The following is a 20,847-nucleotide window of genomic DNA, read 5'->3' on the forward strand; positions in this document are numbered from 1 at the left end:
GATGTGTCGGTTAGAACTATCTTCGAATTGATCTCTAAGTTAAACTCAAGGTTTGATACCGTTGATACAAACTTTGCAAATGTATCGATGAATCTGGATAAGAAGATTGGAGATAGAATAGAGAAGAAGATGGATGAAATGATTGGTGCAAGGGTTTTCGGCTTTGAAACCAGGCTTGGTTCTTTTGAGATGGACTTCAAACAGATGAAAGAGCACGTGCTTTCAATGGGTTTAGGGCAAACTGGTCAAAAGACGATTGACCAGATTCAGGAAAATAACCTGTGACAGGAACTACGGACATCAAAAAGTCCACCAGCAGTTCCAGAAAAAATGCCAGAAAACTACTCTATCAACAATCCTCCGGTAATGTCTGATTTATCTTTAATTTATGGCTGACTTTTCAGAATATTTAGGCTGAGTTATCATAATTTTAATTGTCTTCACTCTGATATACAGGAAAAGAAATCTGTTGATGGTAGTGGTTTGGATGGGATAAGTAAGAATCTGATGGATACATTTGATAATCCTAATGATTTCCTTCAGAAGTCTCCAGCTGCTAAGAAGTCTCCAGCTGCTAAGAAACCAGCTGATACGAAAACACGGCCTTCCACGAGGAGAAATGCCAAAGAGTTAGAGGCGGCAGAGAAGGCCAAAGAGTTAGAGGCGGCAGAGAAGGCTAAAGAGTTAGAGGCGGCAAAGAAGGCCAAAGAAGTAGCTGTGGTAAAGAAGGCCAAAGAAGTAGCTGCGTCAAAGAAGCCCAAAGACGTAGCTGCGGCAAAGAAGGCAAAAGAAGTAGCTGCGGCAAAGAAGGCCAAAGAAGTAGCTGCGGCTGGAGACATTCAGGAAAAGAAAAGATCCTACTGTTGTTAGGATCCTACTGCTGTTAAGCCGTTGAAATTTGTACTACCTGGAGGTTTGAATAAGGGAGAAGCTGGTGCAGAAGCTGCTGAAAGCAGTATTTGTGATATTACAGAATATTTTATTGCTGAAGCCAACTCACTTGAACCTGAATCTGACAATGATGAGGAGGAAATGATTAGGCTTGATAGAATTAAAGCTTTAAGGCTGGAGAGTGTTAAGCTGTCAGCGGATGGGAGTGCATTGAATACACAACAAGCTCATCCAAGTAGGATTTTCCCTTATATTGGAGACAACGGACTGACGTGCATGAGGAAGAACTGTTCACTTGGACCTGGAATATATGATCCTATGGCACCTGTTGATCCGGTCAAGTTGCAGAAACTTTTGGAGTTCCTAAAGACCGCCGAGTATGACCCTTTAGACCCTTTTTCTTAACAAGTTAATAACAGCTTGTTAACATTATATTAACTTGTGTTAATTTGTTTGTTAGGAATATTCTGTTAGGCAAAGGCGGAATCGAAATTGAATTCTATTGGGAGCTAATCACCGAACGAAAGGACTAGGCAGTGAGGCCAGCAGAAAATGGTACCTATGGGTGGCTTACTGATGAAGTAAGTTTATCTTAATGTCTTAGTTATTGTTGTCGTTGTCTGACTTATATTACATTATGGCTGCGTTGTTGTTTACTACTCAGTTTTCTGTTGTACAGCACATGGGCGCGTTTATGAGACTCCTTAGGGTTAGGTACAAACGAGATCCCATCCCATTCCACAACAAACGCATTGCGTTTATAGACCCGTGGTTCACCAGTATGATGGTTCGTGATCATATTCAGTTCCAGATTAAACCCAAACTGTTTAAATTAACTGGCAATAGTTATGAAGATTTAGTTAAAGTTTTGTTACCTTCAGATCAACTGACTAATTTGAAGTGGATTGAAGATGTGGATCACCTGTTTATTGCTCCACAAACTGGAGGCAATCACTGGGTGGCGCTACACGTGGATCTGCTTAGGGCGCATATTGATTGCTATGATAGCATCGTGGGACAAGTAACCAAAGACAGTGAGAGTAAAATACTGAATGCTTGTAGGGCATTTACGCGGATGATTCCAGCAACGATGAACGAGATCGTTCCTCATGAAATTCGTACATCTACTTTCAAACAGTTTACATTCAGGTGGAGGACAGTTTCCAAGGTCCCGCAAAACGTACAGGCTGGTGACTGTGGCGTGTAAGCTTTAAAGTTTATAGAATGTCTAGCGCTTGGTGCGTCTTTTGATGGAATCTGTGATCAAAATATCTAGGCTATACGTGTTAAAATGGCAGCAGAAATCTATGATGAGGAACATGATTTTACGAATCAGTTCACGTAAAAACATTTGTATTTCTTTTGGTAGGACTTGTACTTGGATATATAAAAAAACATTTGGATTTCTTTTGGTAGGAATTGTACTTGGATATTGAAAAAAATTGGATTTCTTTTGGTAGGAATTGTACTTGGATAAGAATTCCTTTGTTTAGTATCTTTTCAATGTACTTCACACGGCTGAGTTATAATTAAATATTAAATAAACATATATGTTATGGCTGAGTTATGTACTTCGTACGGCTGAGTTATCTACTTCGTACGGCTGAGTTATGGCTGAGTTATGTACTTGGTACGGCTTCGTTTAGTCTTTCGTGCCGTGCCTCGACATTACAAAAAGTATTGTTGGGGAAACCCACACAATAATTCTGTGCCTGCTCAGATCCACACGCATAATAAATTTATAAAGTTAGCTTTTTCACAATATATTATACAAAATAATTAAAAAATTGAACTCAAAATTTAAATAAATAAACTAAAAATTCCGACAAAGTGACTAAGTGATGGCTGAGTTATTGACTTACACGGCTGACTTATGAAATATTTGTAAATTTACGTTATTATAAATCAACATTTAAATATACAATTGAAATATGAATATTACAATTATTATAACCAATAAAAAGTAATAATTATAGAGAAAGATTGATTTTTACACATTCTCACCAAGACATACAACACATGACGTTTAGGGGTTAGGGTTGGGGTTGGGGTTGGGGTTTAGGGTTTGAGATGTAGGGTTCAGATGAGTAACATTATTTGATTTTTGGTTTTGGTTCTAATGTGTTTGGCTTAAGGTGGTAATATGGATAAACTAATATTATTACCATTTGAATATTTTTTTAAAAAATCAAAATTTGTTTTGGTTATTTCCGGTTATGGGTTGGTTAGATTAATATATAACTATAAATAACCCAAAATATATTGTAATTAAGTAGATTAGCCTAATATAACCAAAAGTAAGCCGAATATATCTTAAATTAACCAAACATACATATTCAAAAATACCAAATCGGAAAATTTATTTTATCAGTTCGGTTTGGTTTAGTCAGTTATTTAGTCATTCTAATTTGAGGGCTGGCTGAGATATCGTTTATGACGGCTGAGTTATAATTAATTATGACTGAGTTATTAAAATAGATTGATAAAACACCGCAACATAGAAAGTTCATATCAATTCCAAATAAAAAATAAAACAACGGAGCTTGACTAATCTCACAGATACTTGTTCAAGCTCTCAAATTTCTTGTCCAGTGCATCATATTTCTTTTTCATATTCAAGATCATTTCTTCTTGAATCTCGATGCGCTTCTTGGCTGCATCCAAGTCATGCTTCATCTCATTCTTTTCCTCCTGAATAACCCTAAACTCTTCGCGCACTGTATCAGTCCACCACTTCCTGAAACCGCAGCCTTGACCGGGACCCTTACAAATAGTACATCATTCATATTACAATAAAAAAAAAATCAGAAGCAGAACACAAAACTCAAAAATAAGAGTACAAAAATCTTTACATCTGTGATGTCATACAGACAACTGAAATAACGTTCTCCTCTCGTGCTAGGATCATTAGAAGTGGCAACGAGAAGCACCGCACCGCAATTACACCCAATTGGAACGCCCTTATCACGCGTCCGGATTTCACCGTACCTCATTTTCATATTTATTTCATTACGATTCAGCTCCTACAGTTCCACAAACACAATATTAAATTATTGCTTTGAGATTTCAGATAGTCTAGAGATCTACCTTAGCTAGTGCTTCAGAAGCAGTTTTCTCATCAGTCCTAGAGTTGCCATCGTAGATATCTCTCTGTGCCATCATCTTGACTCGATCTCGATTACTAAAGCAATAAATCACAACAAATCCCATAATTTATACTAAAACAATATATCGAACGACGTCGTTTGACAGTAATATACGTGAAGGCTGAGTTGTGTTCTTTACACGACAGACTTAAGATAGTCAGTTAAATAAACAACGATGTTATGTCTGAGTTATGCAACGACCATAATAATAGTGTTACAGCTGAGTTATTCAACGGCCATATTAATTTATTATGTACCCGCTCGGGAATACAAAAAGTGTTGTTGGGGAGACGCAAACAATAATTATGTTTCTTGTTATCATCCACACGCGTAATAATATATTTTAAACGATTTATTATTAAAAAGGAAATGAAAAATTTGAATTCAAATTTGTATTTTTTTTTTATAAAAAAGGGTCTAGTAATTTGAGTAAGTAATGGTTGAGTTATTGACTTAAATGGCTGAGTTATGAGATATTTGTAAAATAAGATTATTATAACTCAAAATTTAAATTTAGAATGGAAAATGAATATTACTATTATTATAACCAATAAAAATAATAATTATAGACAAAGAGTGATTTTTACACATTCTGGTCAAAATGTGTCAAACATACCAAAACATGACGTTTAGAAGTTAGGTTTATTATTTTTTAAATATAACAGTTTGGTTTTGGATCTAATGTGTTTGGTTTAAGGTGGTAATATGGATATACTAATATGATTACCATTAGAATATTTTTTAAAAATTTTGAAATTAATTTTTGGTTTTTTCCGGTTATGGATCGGTTAGATGAATATATAACCATAAATAACCCAAAATATATGGTAATTAAGTAGATTAGCCTAATATAACAGAAATAAGTCGAATATAACCAAAACTAAGCAAACATACAATACAAAAATACCAAATTGGGAAAATTTATTTTTTCGGTTCAGTTCGGTTTAGTCGGTTATTTAGTCATTCTAATTTTAGGGTTGGCTGAGATATCGTTTATGACGGCTGAGTTATCTTTCCAGAATCGACAATTTCTTTGTTTATTTCAATGAGAGGGAAATTGAACAGCAAAAAACTGTTCACAAACCGCGAAAAAAAACTCTCTGACCCTCTCGTCGGTGAAATCACTCTCTCTCTCGACGTACCCTAATTCCGCCGGCGATAATCTGTCTTTCTCTACTCTCTCTTGCATGGATGCATGGTATTTTCTCGTGGTCGAAACGACGGCATGTGCAACTTTTTATTTCTAAATTTACAACATGCAAAGATGATCCATATTTCACTTGCACACGTACAGCATCAATCGTTTGTACCTCCATAAGTCTTGCTGCGGTGACACGGTCCTAGTAGGGAGTAGAACAAAAAAAAACGTTTTAGGCTGAGTTATGAAAGCAATTACGGATGAGTTATTGAAACAACAATGACTTAGTTATGAAAACTATAATGGTTATGGCTGAGATAAGGAAACAATTACGACTGAGATATGATAACTATTATGGCTGAGTTTTCAACATTGACGACTGACTTAAGTAAACTTACATGTAACAGTTTCTCAACACCTCGAGTGAGCGTTGTTAGCTGCGATTTCGCATCCTCTCTCCATTCAGAAAACCATCTGGTCATCATATTCCGTATCGATTCTAGCAGTCGAACTATGGGAGGACTTCTAGCATTTGACAGTGCCTGGTTCATTGATTCTGCAATATTCGTTATCATTAAATTGTACCTTTCACCCGGAAAATGAACATGCGCCCACATTCGGACACCAGCTCGTTGGAGGTATCCATGTAGTTCGGGATGACGTGCTTCAATCTCATTGAAAGCCTCATTAAAATCAGTTAGCCTAAAACACCTTGCCGCTTTTTTCACCAGAGAGAACAAATGTTTTCCTTTGAACTTCACCAAGATGTTCTTATACAAATGGTAAGTGCAAATTCCACGCAAAGCCAACAGATACACTTGATCAATCGCTTTCCCTATTGACTTATGTCTGTCGGAGATTATCGCAAGATCCTTTTCGTCTGGAATGGCAACTTTGAGTTGTGTAAAGAACCAACGCCAAGACTCAGCATTTTCAGTGTCAACAAAAGCGAAAGCTAATGGGAAAATTTCAAAGTTACCATCCTGAGCTAGGGCTGTTAGAAGCGTCCCTTTATAACTACCATGGAGAAACGTTCCGTCGACAACAACAACTTTGCGCATGAAAGCAAACCTAGCAATACTCGCACCAAAAGCAATAAAAACATATATGAATCTATCTTCATCAACTATTTGAAGAAGCGTGACTGTACCCCGATTTTCCCTTCTTAACTTGTATATGTAAGAAGGCAACGCGCTAAAACTATCCTCAGGAGTTCCCTGATCGATCTGCCTTGCATTCAACAGCGTTCAATATGCCTTCCAATAACCCATCTGTTGACACCAACAAATTAATAAATCAGCCATAATATATAGATAACTCAGCCGATACATTTGAATAAATCAGCCGTAAATAATCAATAAATCAGCCATAACATGTACTCAGCCTATACATACCTATAAGTCAGACGTAAAGAATCAATATGTAAATAACTATCAATAAGTCAGTCGAAACATAATAATTACCTTTAGACTAAATTGCTTATTGAAAATGACTCCGACACTTTTAGGTTTAACTTCCGGACCAAGATCACCAAGATAGTCCCTGTAAAGACCTGCCAATACATCAGCTGTAGATTGGCGGGATCTAGTAGAACGTTCCGTCACAGAACATGTGTGTTCTGAAACGTATACACGAACATGAAAATCTGTGTCATCCCCTTGTACAGATGCACAAACTCTCCAAAGACATCCTTCAACCCAGCACCTAGAAACCAATTGTCTCGGATTTGATACTGGTATATTAAAATCGAATCCATCCCTAACCGAAATAAGTTTCACGTGATTCCTAAAATGCTTTTTGCTTCTGTATTGTTGTCCTACAGCAATTTTTAGCGTTGACACCTGCAACCTAATAGCCTCGAGATTCATCTTCGATCCGACAAAGTTATCATCTTTATGAGCTTTCTTCTGAGGAGGCGGTGTAGGTGGTCTTCCTCTTTACTCTGAGGCTCTCCCAATACAGAAAACTTCTTGTCAACAGATGACTCACCATCAGACATCAAATCGGGTTGAAAATTCATTGTCTTCTTCTCCGTCAGATGCTACTTGGACAGCTTCTTCTTCTTCTTCTTCGTTTTCTTTTTCAACGATCTTACCATAATCAAAACAAGTTCCTTCAAATCCCCCACCGAACACTTCGTATGTAGATTCTACTTTCGAGTCATTGCTTGGCCGAATCATACTTCCTCTAGCTCCACTAGTTTCTGTAGACTCTTTCGCCGAAAACTCTTCACAGAGACGTAGCTGATCGGTTTTCCATAGCCCCAAAAAACATTGCAACTGTCGATCATTGGAGACAAAAACTGGTGGAGTATCATGCACCATATGTTTCAGTGCCCTGTTCGAGAACATGTAGCTCAGCTTTAGCTCATGGCTAAACGCGTCCAATCCGTAGTCTTCAAGAACAAGCTCCACAAACTTGTCGTGTGTTGTGCCTCCATCTATCTGCACAACTATACACCCTCTATCGTCGGTGTTAAATACATATCTCTGTGTCTTTATCCAATTACCGGACACAACTAGTACCGGAACTGGATCCATGAAAGATAATGAAGAAGAAGTAGAAGAACAAGGTGAAGAAGAAAGTGAAGAAGAGAGAGAACAAGTAGAATAAGAAGGCAAATAGTTCACTTATTAACCAGTTGAAGAACAAGAGTCGAACGACGTTTCGTATTTCCGGAGAAAAAAGATGATGACATGGAATGCTGACATGGATGATGCGTCCGACGTGGCAAGTCAGCCATCAAACAATTAATAACTCAGCCTAAATAAAACTCAGCCATCAAACAAATTATAACTCAGTCACAACATGAAAAACATTACAGTAATTAAAAAGCAAAAAAAAATGCTGCCAAATTCAGCCGCTTCATCGACTGAAAATATGTAACTCAGCCGTATAGTTTAATAAGTCAGCCGTAACTGAATAATATTCTAGTAATTAATCTTTTGCTACTAAGTCAGCCGTCAAATGGCTGAGTTGTATGATAAGTCAGCCTATCACGGCTGAGTTATAGTTTTTTTAACTTAACTCAGCCATAACAACATCTCATAATTCAGCCATTTTTCATAACTCAGCCACTCGAAAAATGGTAACTCAGCCGTGTAGTAGTGATAACTCAGCCAAAATTTTGACAACTCAACCATCGGGTGAAAACTTAGCCGTAAGGACGGCTGAGTTAGAGCATAACTCAGCCAGATTTTAATAAGTCAGCCGTAACGCTTGGCTGAGTTATGCTCTAACTCAGCCGTCCGCTCTTACTCAAATATTTTTTCGATAACTCAGCCGTAACTTACCTATAACTCAGCTGTCATTACCTCTGTAACGCGTTACGGCTGAGTTATGGTTACACGTCAGCGATTTCTGACGTGGCATCTAACGTGGCAATGATATTTTTATAATTACGTTTTTTTCGGTAACATAAAACAGGGGCACGCTGTGTATTTTGAAAATACCCGAAATATTCTAGTAATAAAAAAGTATTTTGTAGATTCTTGTAATATTACCTAAAATGTGTAACATTTGAGTAAATCTCCCAAAAATTAAATTTGTACCAGTTTCAACTCTAGAGAAATTGAGACACGAATGCGATATGACTGTCAAAAAAATCTAGAAAATATGTTTATTATATTTCTCTCTCTATATATATATATATATATATTAGAAATCAACCTGCAGTTACGTGCGGGGTTTTTTTTATTAGTTTTTTATATATTTGTTTGTATTTTACTAAAAATAATGGGAGACCTATAATATTTAAATTTTGGCAAAAAAATAAATTAGTCTAACTTAATTCAACCTAAAGTTAAAGTCTTTCAGGTCATAATTTTAGAAGTCCATTATATTTTTAGATGGATTGTATGTTGAAAATTATATGAGACTCATTCGTTGTAGTTGGTTGAAGTTCTGATTAAAAGAAAAAAAAATGAAACGACAAAAATCAATTGGTATCTTCACTGGAGAAATCGACACCACCAACTCAGATGATTCACTCGATAATAGTTCCATCAAATTTGATGTTTACTCGCCGTCTTAGATATGATCCTTGTCATCTTCGCAAATATCGTCAATTAATTTGGATGTTCAGACGATAATATCCAAATTCATATCCGTCTTCAATAAGACCTAATCTATAATACATCATGATGGAAAATTTTCAGATACATATGACAAATTGGAATATGTTATATAATGTGTTTGGATAAAAAAGTTGAACCGACCCGACACGTTTTTTTTATATAAAATAATAAATAAAAATATAATAATAATAATAATAATAATAATAATAATAATAATAATAATAATAATAATAATAATAATAATAATAATAAATACTCTAAATTAGTGGTCACATATTCACTAGTCACCTAACCACAATCAAACCAAATAGCAGAAAATAATCAATATCAATATCCAATAAATATCCAATAATAAATAACCAATATTTAAAGCATAACCAATATCCAATAACCAAACAATAGGAACAAAAAACCAGCAACCTAGCAATATTCTATTGACTCAACTCTAGCAACCTAACATAAGCCATACAACAACCAATCGAGTCACTAGAATATCCTCCTTGCCTTGATTCAACAATCACACTTTGCCCTGCACCACAAACACATATTGAGATGCATGAGTATTTGATAAACACTCAGTGAGGCAATCCTCCCATTTACTGGGCTATACACATAAGCAACTGAGATGCCAATGTCCAAAACAATCAACAAACAAAGCATACAAACCAGGAAGAAAGTATCGTCTCGCTGGAAGGGAGGTGTGGACCGACACCAGCCAAGTGTCAACCAACACTGGCTCTTGGTGTCAACCAACACTACCCCACAGTGTTGATCGATGCTGCTCACTGGTGTTGACCGACACCCTCCTGGTGTCGATCGACACTGACTCTGCAATCGCGTTTCGCTCAAAGCCGAGAGTCGAATCTCGCTTCCCATCACCTCCAATCCATCCAATACTCAATCCCAAAGCCATATGAATCCATAGGAACCCTATAGCAACCATAACAAGCAAGAAAACACACCAAACAAGCAAGACAAAGGAAATCTCAGGCTTAGATCAGCCATGGTCATGGACTCACCTCTTTGCAGGAAGATTCTGACCAACAGCAACGAATCCAACCCTCCTAGCAAGCTTCTAGCACCTTCCTAGCTTCAGATCTCTTAAGAACAGCCAAGAAATTTCACCAATCCTCTCAAAAACTCAAGAACAGTGAAACTTATCTTTACTCCTTCTGTTCTCTCTATCTTTTCTCTGTTAAGCGGCCAAAACAACAAAATCCCACGACCTAGGTCGACTTTCTACTTAAATAGTTCGGTTCTATGGTTTTCTTTAAACCAAACCGACCCAAATCGATAATTAAATCAATCTGGTCGTACCAAAAAAAGTTGGTGTCGACCGACACCACCCTTGGTGTTGATCAACACCCACACCAAAAACAAAATAAATGGTTCGCGGATGTTACATTTCTCCCCCACCAATATAGATTCGTCCTTGAATCTCGAATAACCATCAGCCAAGGACTCCCGTGCAACCGTCTCCATGGCCCACACTACCTTCGACCGATCTACGAAGGTCACCTCTAGGCGATAGACTCACGTTCCAGGCATTATTTGCTCTCGACGTTTGGACTTTTCTTTACTCATAGGCCTTAACCTTGAGTTTTTATTGGCTCTTCATCTGGCCTAAGCCTGCATGCCTTAATGTTGGCTCCTCATCAGACCTAAGCCCGCATGCCAAAGGAAGTCCAATGTTTGTCTCTTGGGTTGCCACCCTACAGGGCGCCCACGGATCGTCATCCGAAGTCGATATATTAACCATACTCTCAACCCACAAAGTCTCAGAATATGGTAGTATTAGGAGAACTAAAGTCCCCCAAGAGTCGTGACCAAACAATTTTGAACACGTCTGAGTCCTATCCCTAAACAGGCTTCCTTCCCATGGCTCGCGTAAAACATCATAGTGTCCTACCAACCATATATCCCCTCAATGTACCTCATGACCACACAAGGATCATATACATGCCACAAGGGCCGCCACAAAGGCCAAACAAATGCCCTAAACAGAACCGTCACCAAGGCCAAACAAATGTCTTAAACAAGACCGCAACAAAGACCACTTGTCCCGAAGGACCGTCACGAAGACCACTCGTCCTGAAGGACCATCACGAAGACCACTTATCCCGAAGGACCGTCACAAATACCACTTGTCCCGAAGGACCATCACGAAGACCATACATCCTGAAGGACCGTCACAAAGACCACTCATCCCGAAGGATTGCTTGAACAGGCCACACGTCCCGAAGGACCGTCACGAAGACCACACATCCTGAAGGACCGCCTAAACAGCCTGCCACAAAGGCCACACAATTGGCTAAACAGCCCACCACAAAGGCCACACAATTGGCTAAACAGCCCACCACAAAGGCCACACAATGTCTCGAAAGACCACCACACACGGGCACCATGACTCAAAAGTCCGCAACTAAGGCCACACAAGCCCCTCAAAGGCTCACAACCACTAAAAATGGAAAATTCTAACTCTCATAAAACTTTGCATTTTTAGAACTTTCCACTTTTGGAAATTTTTCATTTTTAGAAACTTCTATTTCAGGAAACTTTCCCTTTTTAACAACGCCTCATGGAAATTTTGTACTCCGAACACCACCTCATCTGGTTAATTAGTCGCACAACCAACCAACCCTAAGAGACCAACTAAACAAGAGAGATGAGCTGAAATACTCCATTCCCCCTGCAGTCACGAACTACAGATGGGAATAGGCTAGACAAGCTCAAGTTGCGGCTTGCTTCTCATACCACTTCTCAAACCTTGCCTTCATCCTCTCCTCTGGCTCCCAAGTCTACTCCTTAACACCATCACAGTCCCAAAGGACTCTCATGAAAGGAATCTTCTTCTTCCGAAGTTCCTTAATCCTCCTCCCAAGAACCCTCACTGGTCTCGCCTCCAAGGTCATGTTAGGCTGAAGATCCTCAGGAATTTTAGCCAACACCCGATCCTCCTCACAGAGATACTTCTGGGCAAAAACTACAGAAGTCATCTCCAAATCATGCAGTAGGATAGTTGTCCTCATGCTTCCGCAACTGCTGCGAAAGATAGGCAATTACCTTCCCATGCTGCATCAACACACAACCCAAACCAACTCTGGATGCATCTGTACAAACCACATAGGATTCTCCCTGCTCTGGCAAAGCCTATACTGGCGTAGTAGTCAACATCTCCTTTAGGCTTGCAAAGCCCTCCTCGCACTTCTGTGACCAAACAAACAGAACATCCTTCCCTGTCAACTTAGTCGTTGGACATGCCTTGCTTGCAAAGCCCTGCACAAATCTCCTATAGTAACCTGCCAAACCAAGGAAACTCCTGATCTCGGTGGCATTCTGCAGTCTAGGCCAATCCCTGATAGCCTGAATCTTCTCCGGATCTATATAAACCCCCTCTGCAGAAACAATGTGACCCAGAAATCCCATCTCACGCTGCCAGAAACTACACTTGCTCAACTTAGCAAACAACTTCTGCTCCTGCAGCTTCTCCAGAACTGCCCTCAAATACAGTGCATACTCCTCATTATTCTTAGAATATACCAGGATGTCGTCGATGAAAATGATGACAGACACGTCCAGAAACTCCTGAAACACGCTGTTTATCAATCTCGTAAACACTGCTGGCGCGTTAGTCAATCCAAAAGGCATCACCACGAACTCATAATGACCATACCTCGTCCTGAATGCAGTCTTCCTCACATCTGCCTCATCTATCGGAATCTGATGATAACCCGACGCCAGATCTAGCTTGGAGAACCAAGTAGCACCTCTCAACTGATCCAACAACTCATCTATCCTGGAAAGAGGGTACTTGTTCTTCACAGTGACCCGGTTCAAACCCTGATAACCAATACACAAGCGGAAACTCTCATTCTTCTTCTTAACGAATAACACCGGTGCTCCCCACGGTGATACACTAGGACGGAAGAATCCCTTGCTCAATAGATCCTCCGGTGAAACAAGTCTTTTGTATGGATGGTGAATGATTGAAGATGAATGTATGCAATGATGATATGAATGGATGGATGGTAAGGTGTTTCAATTCCCCTTATGCAGTTGCAGTATAAGAGGTGTCAATCCTAAATGAGTGTTTGTGAACAGTTAAGATATGTATATGAATCTAAGTTAAGCATAATATAAAGATTGTTTTTCACTAACAATCCTAAGATGAAAAAATAAAATGCAGAAAGTAAACTACAAGAACTAAGAGCTAAATGCAAATAGAACAGAGTGATTATGACTAATATGAAGCTAGAACAGAAATAGAAACTATGCTAATGAACTAATGCAAGACAATAATTAACAGGACAATGAGTAAATGAAACATAAATGCAAATAGAATGATACTAGAGATAAGACAAAAACAACTACAAATCATAAACAAGAGTTCTGGGGATGAACTCGAGCAAGCACTCGATCGAGTGCAGGGTCGAGCTGGACTAAAGCAAAAATAGAGCAACACAATAAAAACAGAGCAATGCAAATACGAATCAAACAACAAGCAAGCAACAAGATTAAGACTTTAAAATCAATAAACAAAGAAGGTCCTGAGGAGGGATTCATGGGCTGAACTAACACCATTGTGGTTATCTAATTTGGTCAACAAATCTCAAGCAAACTTTGAGCTAATCTCTAGACATATTATTCTAAGACAAGCTTCTTCCACTCTCATGGCAAGAAACAATCAAACTTATGCATCTCTAGACTTGTTCTCACAAAGAAAAGAATCTACACAAGCAGGCATTAAGCAATACATCTCAAACCAAACAAGACCTCTAATCTCTTAGCAAGCCTAATGGTAAGCTCTAGATCTAGCCTTATCTATGCTTCTTAAACATTGGTGTGATGCTAAGATGCTTGAAATCAAACCCTACCCTCTCAGATATAGGATCAGCATTAAGATCATCTAGCCTAGAAGAGATCTACAACAATCAAGCTTGACCAAATCAAACAAACCACAAGATCAATCCAGCCTAACCCATCCTCAAGATCCTAGAGAACTACTCACAAGAACACATGATGAACAAAGTAAAAAACCCAGAAAAATAGGAAACTTGCATCATTAGAAAGATGAAACAAAGATCTTCAATATTTGAGAAAGAATCAAACTCGAATTCTCAATATTAAGAAAGTTATAGAACCAACAATATTGAAGAATTTAGCCTTTTCTCCTTAAAAACAAGTACAAGATCTAATAAATAAAAGAAGTGCACAAGGAATAATTCCCAAAAGGGTAAAAACTAGGTTTAGAGAATATCTAAAAAGCTGGACTCTTTTTGTGGCTGCAGGTACAAGGCTTTATATAGGAGAGGGAGTGGAAGCCCTAAAAATACTAAAAGACAAAATAGTCAACGGCTCGGTCAACTCGACCTGTGCTCGGTCGAGTGGCAGGTCGAGCTGGCTTCTCTCGTGCATCCTCCACTCGGTCGAGTCCTCCTCAGCACACGGTCGAGTGTCTGGTCGAGTGTGCGGTCGAGTTGGACTCTGGACCTTGGTTCTTCAGCCTTAACTCTCTTGCTTTCCCTTCATGATTGCCTCACTTCTCCTCAGCATTGCTTCCATGCTCCTTAAGCTCCAAAATCACCTGATTATGCATGAAAAGATGCAAATGCAATGCAACTAAACTCTAATGCATGATTAATGCTAAAGCTACACAATAATGGCCTAAATGGATAGCAAAAGATGCAAAAGATGTGAATAAAATAAGGGAAAACATGGTAAAATATATGAACATCAACACCCCCAAACTTAGTTTTTGCTTGCCCTCAAGCAAATAAGCAAGACATAAGAAGGTAAGTGAGGTTTGAAAGTGGGATCTTAGCTTCTAAAGCTTGCAAATAAACCATCTAGAATCAATATCCAAGTTACTAATACTATGATGCAAGTTGAATGAGCTGTACTAATGACTTTAGACAAGCATATCACAACCTTTACTGATTTGAGCCTTAGACATCCTTTCAAATCAAAACCATTTCCTTTAACATTCATTAATCAAGAACATGAATCAATTCTATGCAATGCTTAAACTCATTTGGCTTGGAGATAAAGGTCTAGAGACAATGATGGTCTCTTTTTAGAGTGGGGCTTGTCAATATCAAGGTTCTCTCATGAAAATGGATTGAGCTTTAGAAGAATGCTAAAGGTAAGAACACTTAGACAAATACAAGAACAAAACCTTGTCTACCCAAAGGTACCCAAAGTGTTTATCCTAGCAATCTAAACCCAAATGATCCTAGTGCAACCCTTTACTTCTTCTTTTCTCTTTCACCCTTTTCTCTTTTTGGTTTTCAAGTCTTAGGAGATGTTTCTTATTTGATCTATCTAGTGGGATGGGGGATTCTTACTTATTTGCTATAGTTCTATTTTCTTCTTATTCTTAAGACATATAAGCTTTTTGCTAGACTTTCCTTTTCTTTCTTTTCCTTTTTTAGCTAGAACCATTCTCAACAATATTTTACTTCCCATCTTTTCACTAGACTTTGTTTAAACTCAATCTCCTCTTAAAGACTCTACCTTTTTTCTTTCTCTTTTCTTTCTTTTCTTTTTATAACAGCCAAGTCCCAAACCCAACAAATGAACCACCTAGTCCTATCTAGTTTGAAAAATGCAAACTAGAACTACACAAGGTTTTACTCTTGTCAGTTCAAACCTAACAATTTCTACCAAGCTCAATCCCAAAAATAGGCTTCACACACACAAGAATAAATATGGCTTGAAAGAAGGGTTGGTTAAGGGTAGGGGAACTGATTTTAAAGGTTTAATCAGCTACTTGGATCAACAAGAGTGGTAAAAAGGAGAAAGATGATCCAAGTATGTATATGGTATCCATGAGTTTAAAGCAATGCATACATTGATAATTATAAGTCAATATTAGGCTCTCATTAGTAGGAAATGGTTTCAAATCTCAACATGTTTCAATTTAGACCAAATGCAATGCATGAATTCAAGGCTTGGTTAAATCTTATTCTTCTAACTACTCAACTAGCATCAAAGTACTATTAACTTGGGCATTGATCCTAGTATAGTGAATAAGCAAGCTAACAAGGAAATACTCTTCATAGATCCCTAATGCAAATATTATAAAATCCTACATGAAACATGCTAAACAAGATCCTAATATGCAATGAAAACTACATGAACACTCTTTTTTTATAAAGATTTTTTCAAAGTTTTAGGGTTTTTCTATGCCTTAGATGATTATGCAAAAATTATATGAGGATGCTAAAAATTTGAAATAAGAACACAAAACACAATGTCAAATGCTATCTCAAACCCTCCCCCAAACTTAAATCACACAGTCCCCTGTGTGAAAGAAATTTGTAAGAGGATTCAAGATTAAAAACAAAACACAACTATGAAATGCAATGATATTTACAAGTGAAGGTGATGAAGGTACCTTAGGGATTGTGGAAGAAGTTGTCCACATCCATCTGCATGCTGTCATAGGAGTAGTTGGGGTCTTGTTGGTGACTTGGAGATGGAGTTTGGGGCAGCTCGACGATGGCGATCGACCGTGACTCGGTCGAGTGAGTGTCCGAGTGGGGGGGTCGAGCTGGACCGCGTGTGTCAAAATGTTGACCTTGCTGCTGGCAAAACTGCTGGTAGAGAGCTGGATCCATGTAGTATTGAGGTGGGATGGGAGGGTAACTTGGATAACCTGGATAAGCAGCTGGAGGTGGGAAGCCATAGGGTGATTTGGGAAGGTGCTCGGTCGAGTACCTTGGTGGTGCTCGGTCGAGTGGGTGCTCGAGTGACCCGGTCGAGTGCCTCGAAGACTGATGTTCTCGGGTACTTGAGCTCCTCTTCCTCTGATTTGGCTCATACATTGAAGCCCTAGCTGGTTCCAAAGGGTTTGCAACTCTTGAAAGTGCTCTAGTTGAGCTACTTCTCCTCAAAGGGCTTGAATGTGAAGGTGAAGAATTCCCACTCTTCAAGTCAGCAACCTCCTTCTTTAAGCCCTTGATAGACTTAGCCATGTTGGTCATCTTCTTCTTCAGCTTATCAAACCTCTTCCCATGCCACTTGTTCCACTTTTGCAAAAGTGTCAACCTCTTGCTAGTCTCCCTCACTCCTCTACTATCCCTTGGGTTGGGCTCATAATCCTCAAAATAAAACTGCTCCTCCCCATCAGCCACTTGTGCATTCCCAGCTTCCTCAACTCTAGCTTGAACTACTCCATCAAATAAGTGCTCCTCAGCTGGCCAAAAGTCAATGTTGGCTCCTTCTTGAATGGTGGTGAGCTCTTGGTTAGGCAAGATCAATTGTTTCTTTCCAAGTGTAGGAAGCTCAAAATTGAAGATGTGATTTCCTTGATGCATCTCCTTGGCTAGGATGAGAGTAGAGGTGAGGTAGCTTGAGTCAATCCATCTTGGTGAGACCCTTTCTCCTCTAAGTGGGACCTTGGCAGCTTGTAGAATTGGAGTAATGATGCCTCCAATGGTTAGTGCTCCTCTTGAGCCTTTGTTCTCCAACTTGCCTACCCAACTTCTCAAATATATCATACGGTCTATGAGCACCATTGCAAGATCAGTCTCTACAGTGCTCCCAAAGATGATGGTCCCATCTCTTGCTTTGAGGATGATCCCATTGAGAGCCATATCAATCATCTTTAGCTCCCCCTCATTGATATTCCCAGTTTCCTTCCTTGCAAAGAAGGTGTTTGCAAGAGCTTTGTGGAAATACCTTAGGACTGGGCTCCTTATCCTTGAGCTCTTGATTGGAGGATGAATAGAGTTTGTTGTCCCCAATGGTTTCCCAAACTGAATAGAGCTCATCTCTTGGTATCATCAAGCTCCTATTGCTCCCAACTTCAAAACCAAACACATTGGCTATCTTCCTCATTGAAAGCTCATGCTTCTTCCCCTTGATTGTGAAGGAAATGTGACCAGCTCCAGCCTCGGCATCCTTCCTTGCATATGTATGTAACTTGACAGTGGCTAGGAACTCACAACTTTCTTCTTTGTAGCCCTCTATGCAAAGCACCATGAACTTGGTTAAGTCACTTTTCTCAAAAAGAAACTCCACATCTTCATCAATGGCAAGCTTCTCCATGGTTTCCTTGTGAGGATATCTAGTCCCCAAGAACTCCATTCTCATGAAAGCATCATAAAGCTGCCTCTTTGACAACCCACAAGATTCTGCTTCCCAATCATCCTCTAACTCTTCCNAACTCTTCTTCTTCACTTTCTTCCTCACTCTCATTTTCACTCTCCTCTTGCTCAACCTCAACTGTTGGCCTCTTCCCTTTGGCCTTGTGTCTCCTCATAAACTCATTGAGAGTTGGCTCCCTTTTCTCCTCACTTTCAGTCCTCTCAGGATCTTCCTCAACTGATTCTCTCCTTGGACTCGGCATTTGGCTCGACCGGCTGCTCGAACCACCACTCGGTCGAGTTCATGATCGAGTGGGGCGTCGAGTTGTCTTTCCAGCTTCTCTCCTTCTTTCAAGGCCAGCATCACGACGTTCCATGGAGCTTGCAGCGGTTTGTTGAGACTTCCTGGTGATCTTAGAAGACATTTTCAAAAGGAACTGAAAGGAATAGACTCAAAGCTCAAAGTTAATAGGTTAGTGACCCAAAAACTTGAAAGAACAAAGCTTGAGCAAAAGATGAACTTTGAGAGAGATTTTAAAACATGAATTTAGTTATTTTTAGCAAATGAGAGAGTGTGAGAGGTATAGGATCGTGCAAGTCCTATTTAAAGAAGCTAAGGGGACAAGGAGACAAGGGTGGAGCGTCCATACCATTCAAATTTGAATTGGGAATCTTTGACTTGCTTTTGGCTGCCACTCGACCCCACACTCGACCAGCACGTGGTCGAGCTCCCTTGACCAAAGTTTGAAAATTCAAAATTTTATTCTTGTTCTTCCCTCCACTTGATCGTTCTAGCTATTTGAAGATCAAATGGGCCTTAGTTCCTTTCCAGCTCGGTCGAGTACCTCTCGTGGGCTGGCCGAGTGGGCTTGCGTTTCTCCTTCTCCAAGTCCAAATCTCTCCTTACCCAACTACATTCTCACTGAAAGGCCTGTCCAACACAAACATAAAAGAAAACACATCAAAACTACTAAGAAATTAAACCATATTTACAAAGGATACCTTAGGGACTTCCTCCCTAGTCAGCTTGTTTAGAGTCACTAAGCTTGACTTTGGTTTACTTCTTAGACTTGGTCTAGGTACCAAAGAGGTGATGAAATCCTCCCTGGAACCTCTTGGTCACTGTGAAGTTGATCCTTGATCACCTCACCCTTAGCACACAAACCATACTTCTTCTTGATTTTGAGCCTTGGTCTTGCTTTCCTCAAAGACCTCTTGTTCAGCTTAACTTGGAGATCCTCAACCATACTAGACAGCTCTTGAACTGACCTCTTAAGCTTTTCCACAGAATCTTCTTGAAGAGAGAGCTCAGCCTTTGGAGTTGCCTTATCACCTAAGACCTCTTGACCACCTTTGTCTTTGATAGTAAAAGGCTGATCATCAATGGTAGGAAGGTTGGTTGGGTTATAGATATTGAACTTCATAACTATACCCTCAGCAATATTCAAGGTCACAAGACCTTCCTTGACATCAATGACTGCTCCAACAGTGGCTAAGAATGGCCTCCCAAGGATGATAGGATCTTCAGGTTCCTTGTCCATCTCCAATACCACAAAATCTGTATGAACCCTTGCCTTCCCTATCTTGAGTGGGACATTCTCCAACCTTCCAACTACTTCTCTGTTTGACCCATCAGCTAGGCATACATGGAGGTTGGTGGATTTGAAATCAGTTCTCCCAAGCTTTTGAGCTATGGAGTATGGCATCACACTAGTTGAAGCTCCCAAATCACAAAGGCATTGGTTGTAGTGGAGGTAACTGATTGTGCAAGGCAGATAGAATGGTCCTGGATCCTTAAGCTTAATTGGGATGATCACTCCTCCAAGGTTCTCAAGATCCTTCTCATCTTGAGCTTGAGCCTTCTTCTTTGACAAATCAAGCAAAAAATCTCTATAGAGAGGATAAGGTTCATACTGTTCCAAGGGAGGTCCTCTCTCCTCTTCTTGGTAAGCAATGATGATCTCTTGAATAGCCATCACTTGCTCTTGTTTCTCAACCACAACCTCTTCCTTTAAAGCTTTCTCATCCTCTTGTTGCTTAGCCAACATCTCCTTTTTCTCAATTATTTCCCTTAATTCCTTGATCCTTTGTGCTTAAAACGTCCTGGGAATGGTAGAGGTGGTTTGTAAGCAGGAGAAATGTACTTAGCAGGTTTAACAGCTCCTGATCCTTCAGCTCGATCGACCACTCGATCAGGCACTCGGTCGAGTGCTTGCTCGAGTACCTGGTCGAGTGCAATGGCGGATTCAGATTTCTCTGCACAAACTTCACTCAAAGCTTCAATAACTGACCAATCCTCCCCATCTTGAACATCACTGTCCTCAGTGACTTCCTCATCAGAGATATGGATGGCCTTTGCAGTGAACTCCCTTGGATTTTGAACAGCTTTTCCAGGGAGTTGGTTGGGTTTAGGAGCAGAAGTAGAGGCAATGTTGCTCTCCATATACTTCACTCTAGAGTTGAGACCTTCAAACTTCATGTTAAGGTCATTATACTGGGATGTGAGC

Source organism: Camelina sativa, chromosome 12 (genome assembly GCF_000633955.1).
Source record: "Camelina sativa cultivar DH55 chromosome 12, Cs, whole genome shotgun sequence".
NCBI lineage: Eukaryota > Viridiplantae > Streptophyta > Magnoliopsida > Brassicales > Brassicaceae > Camelina > Camelina sativa.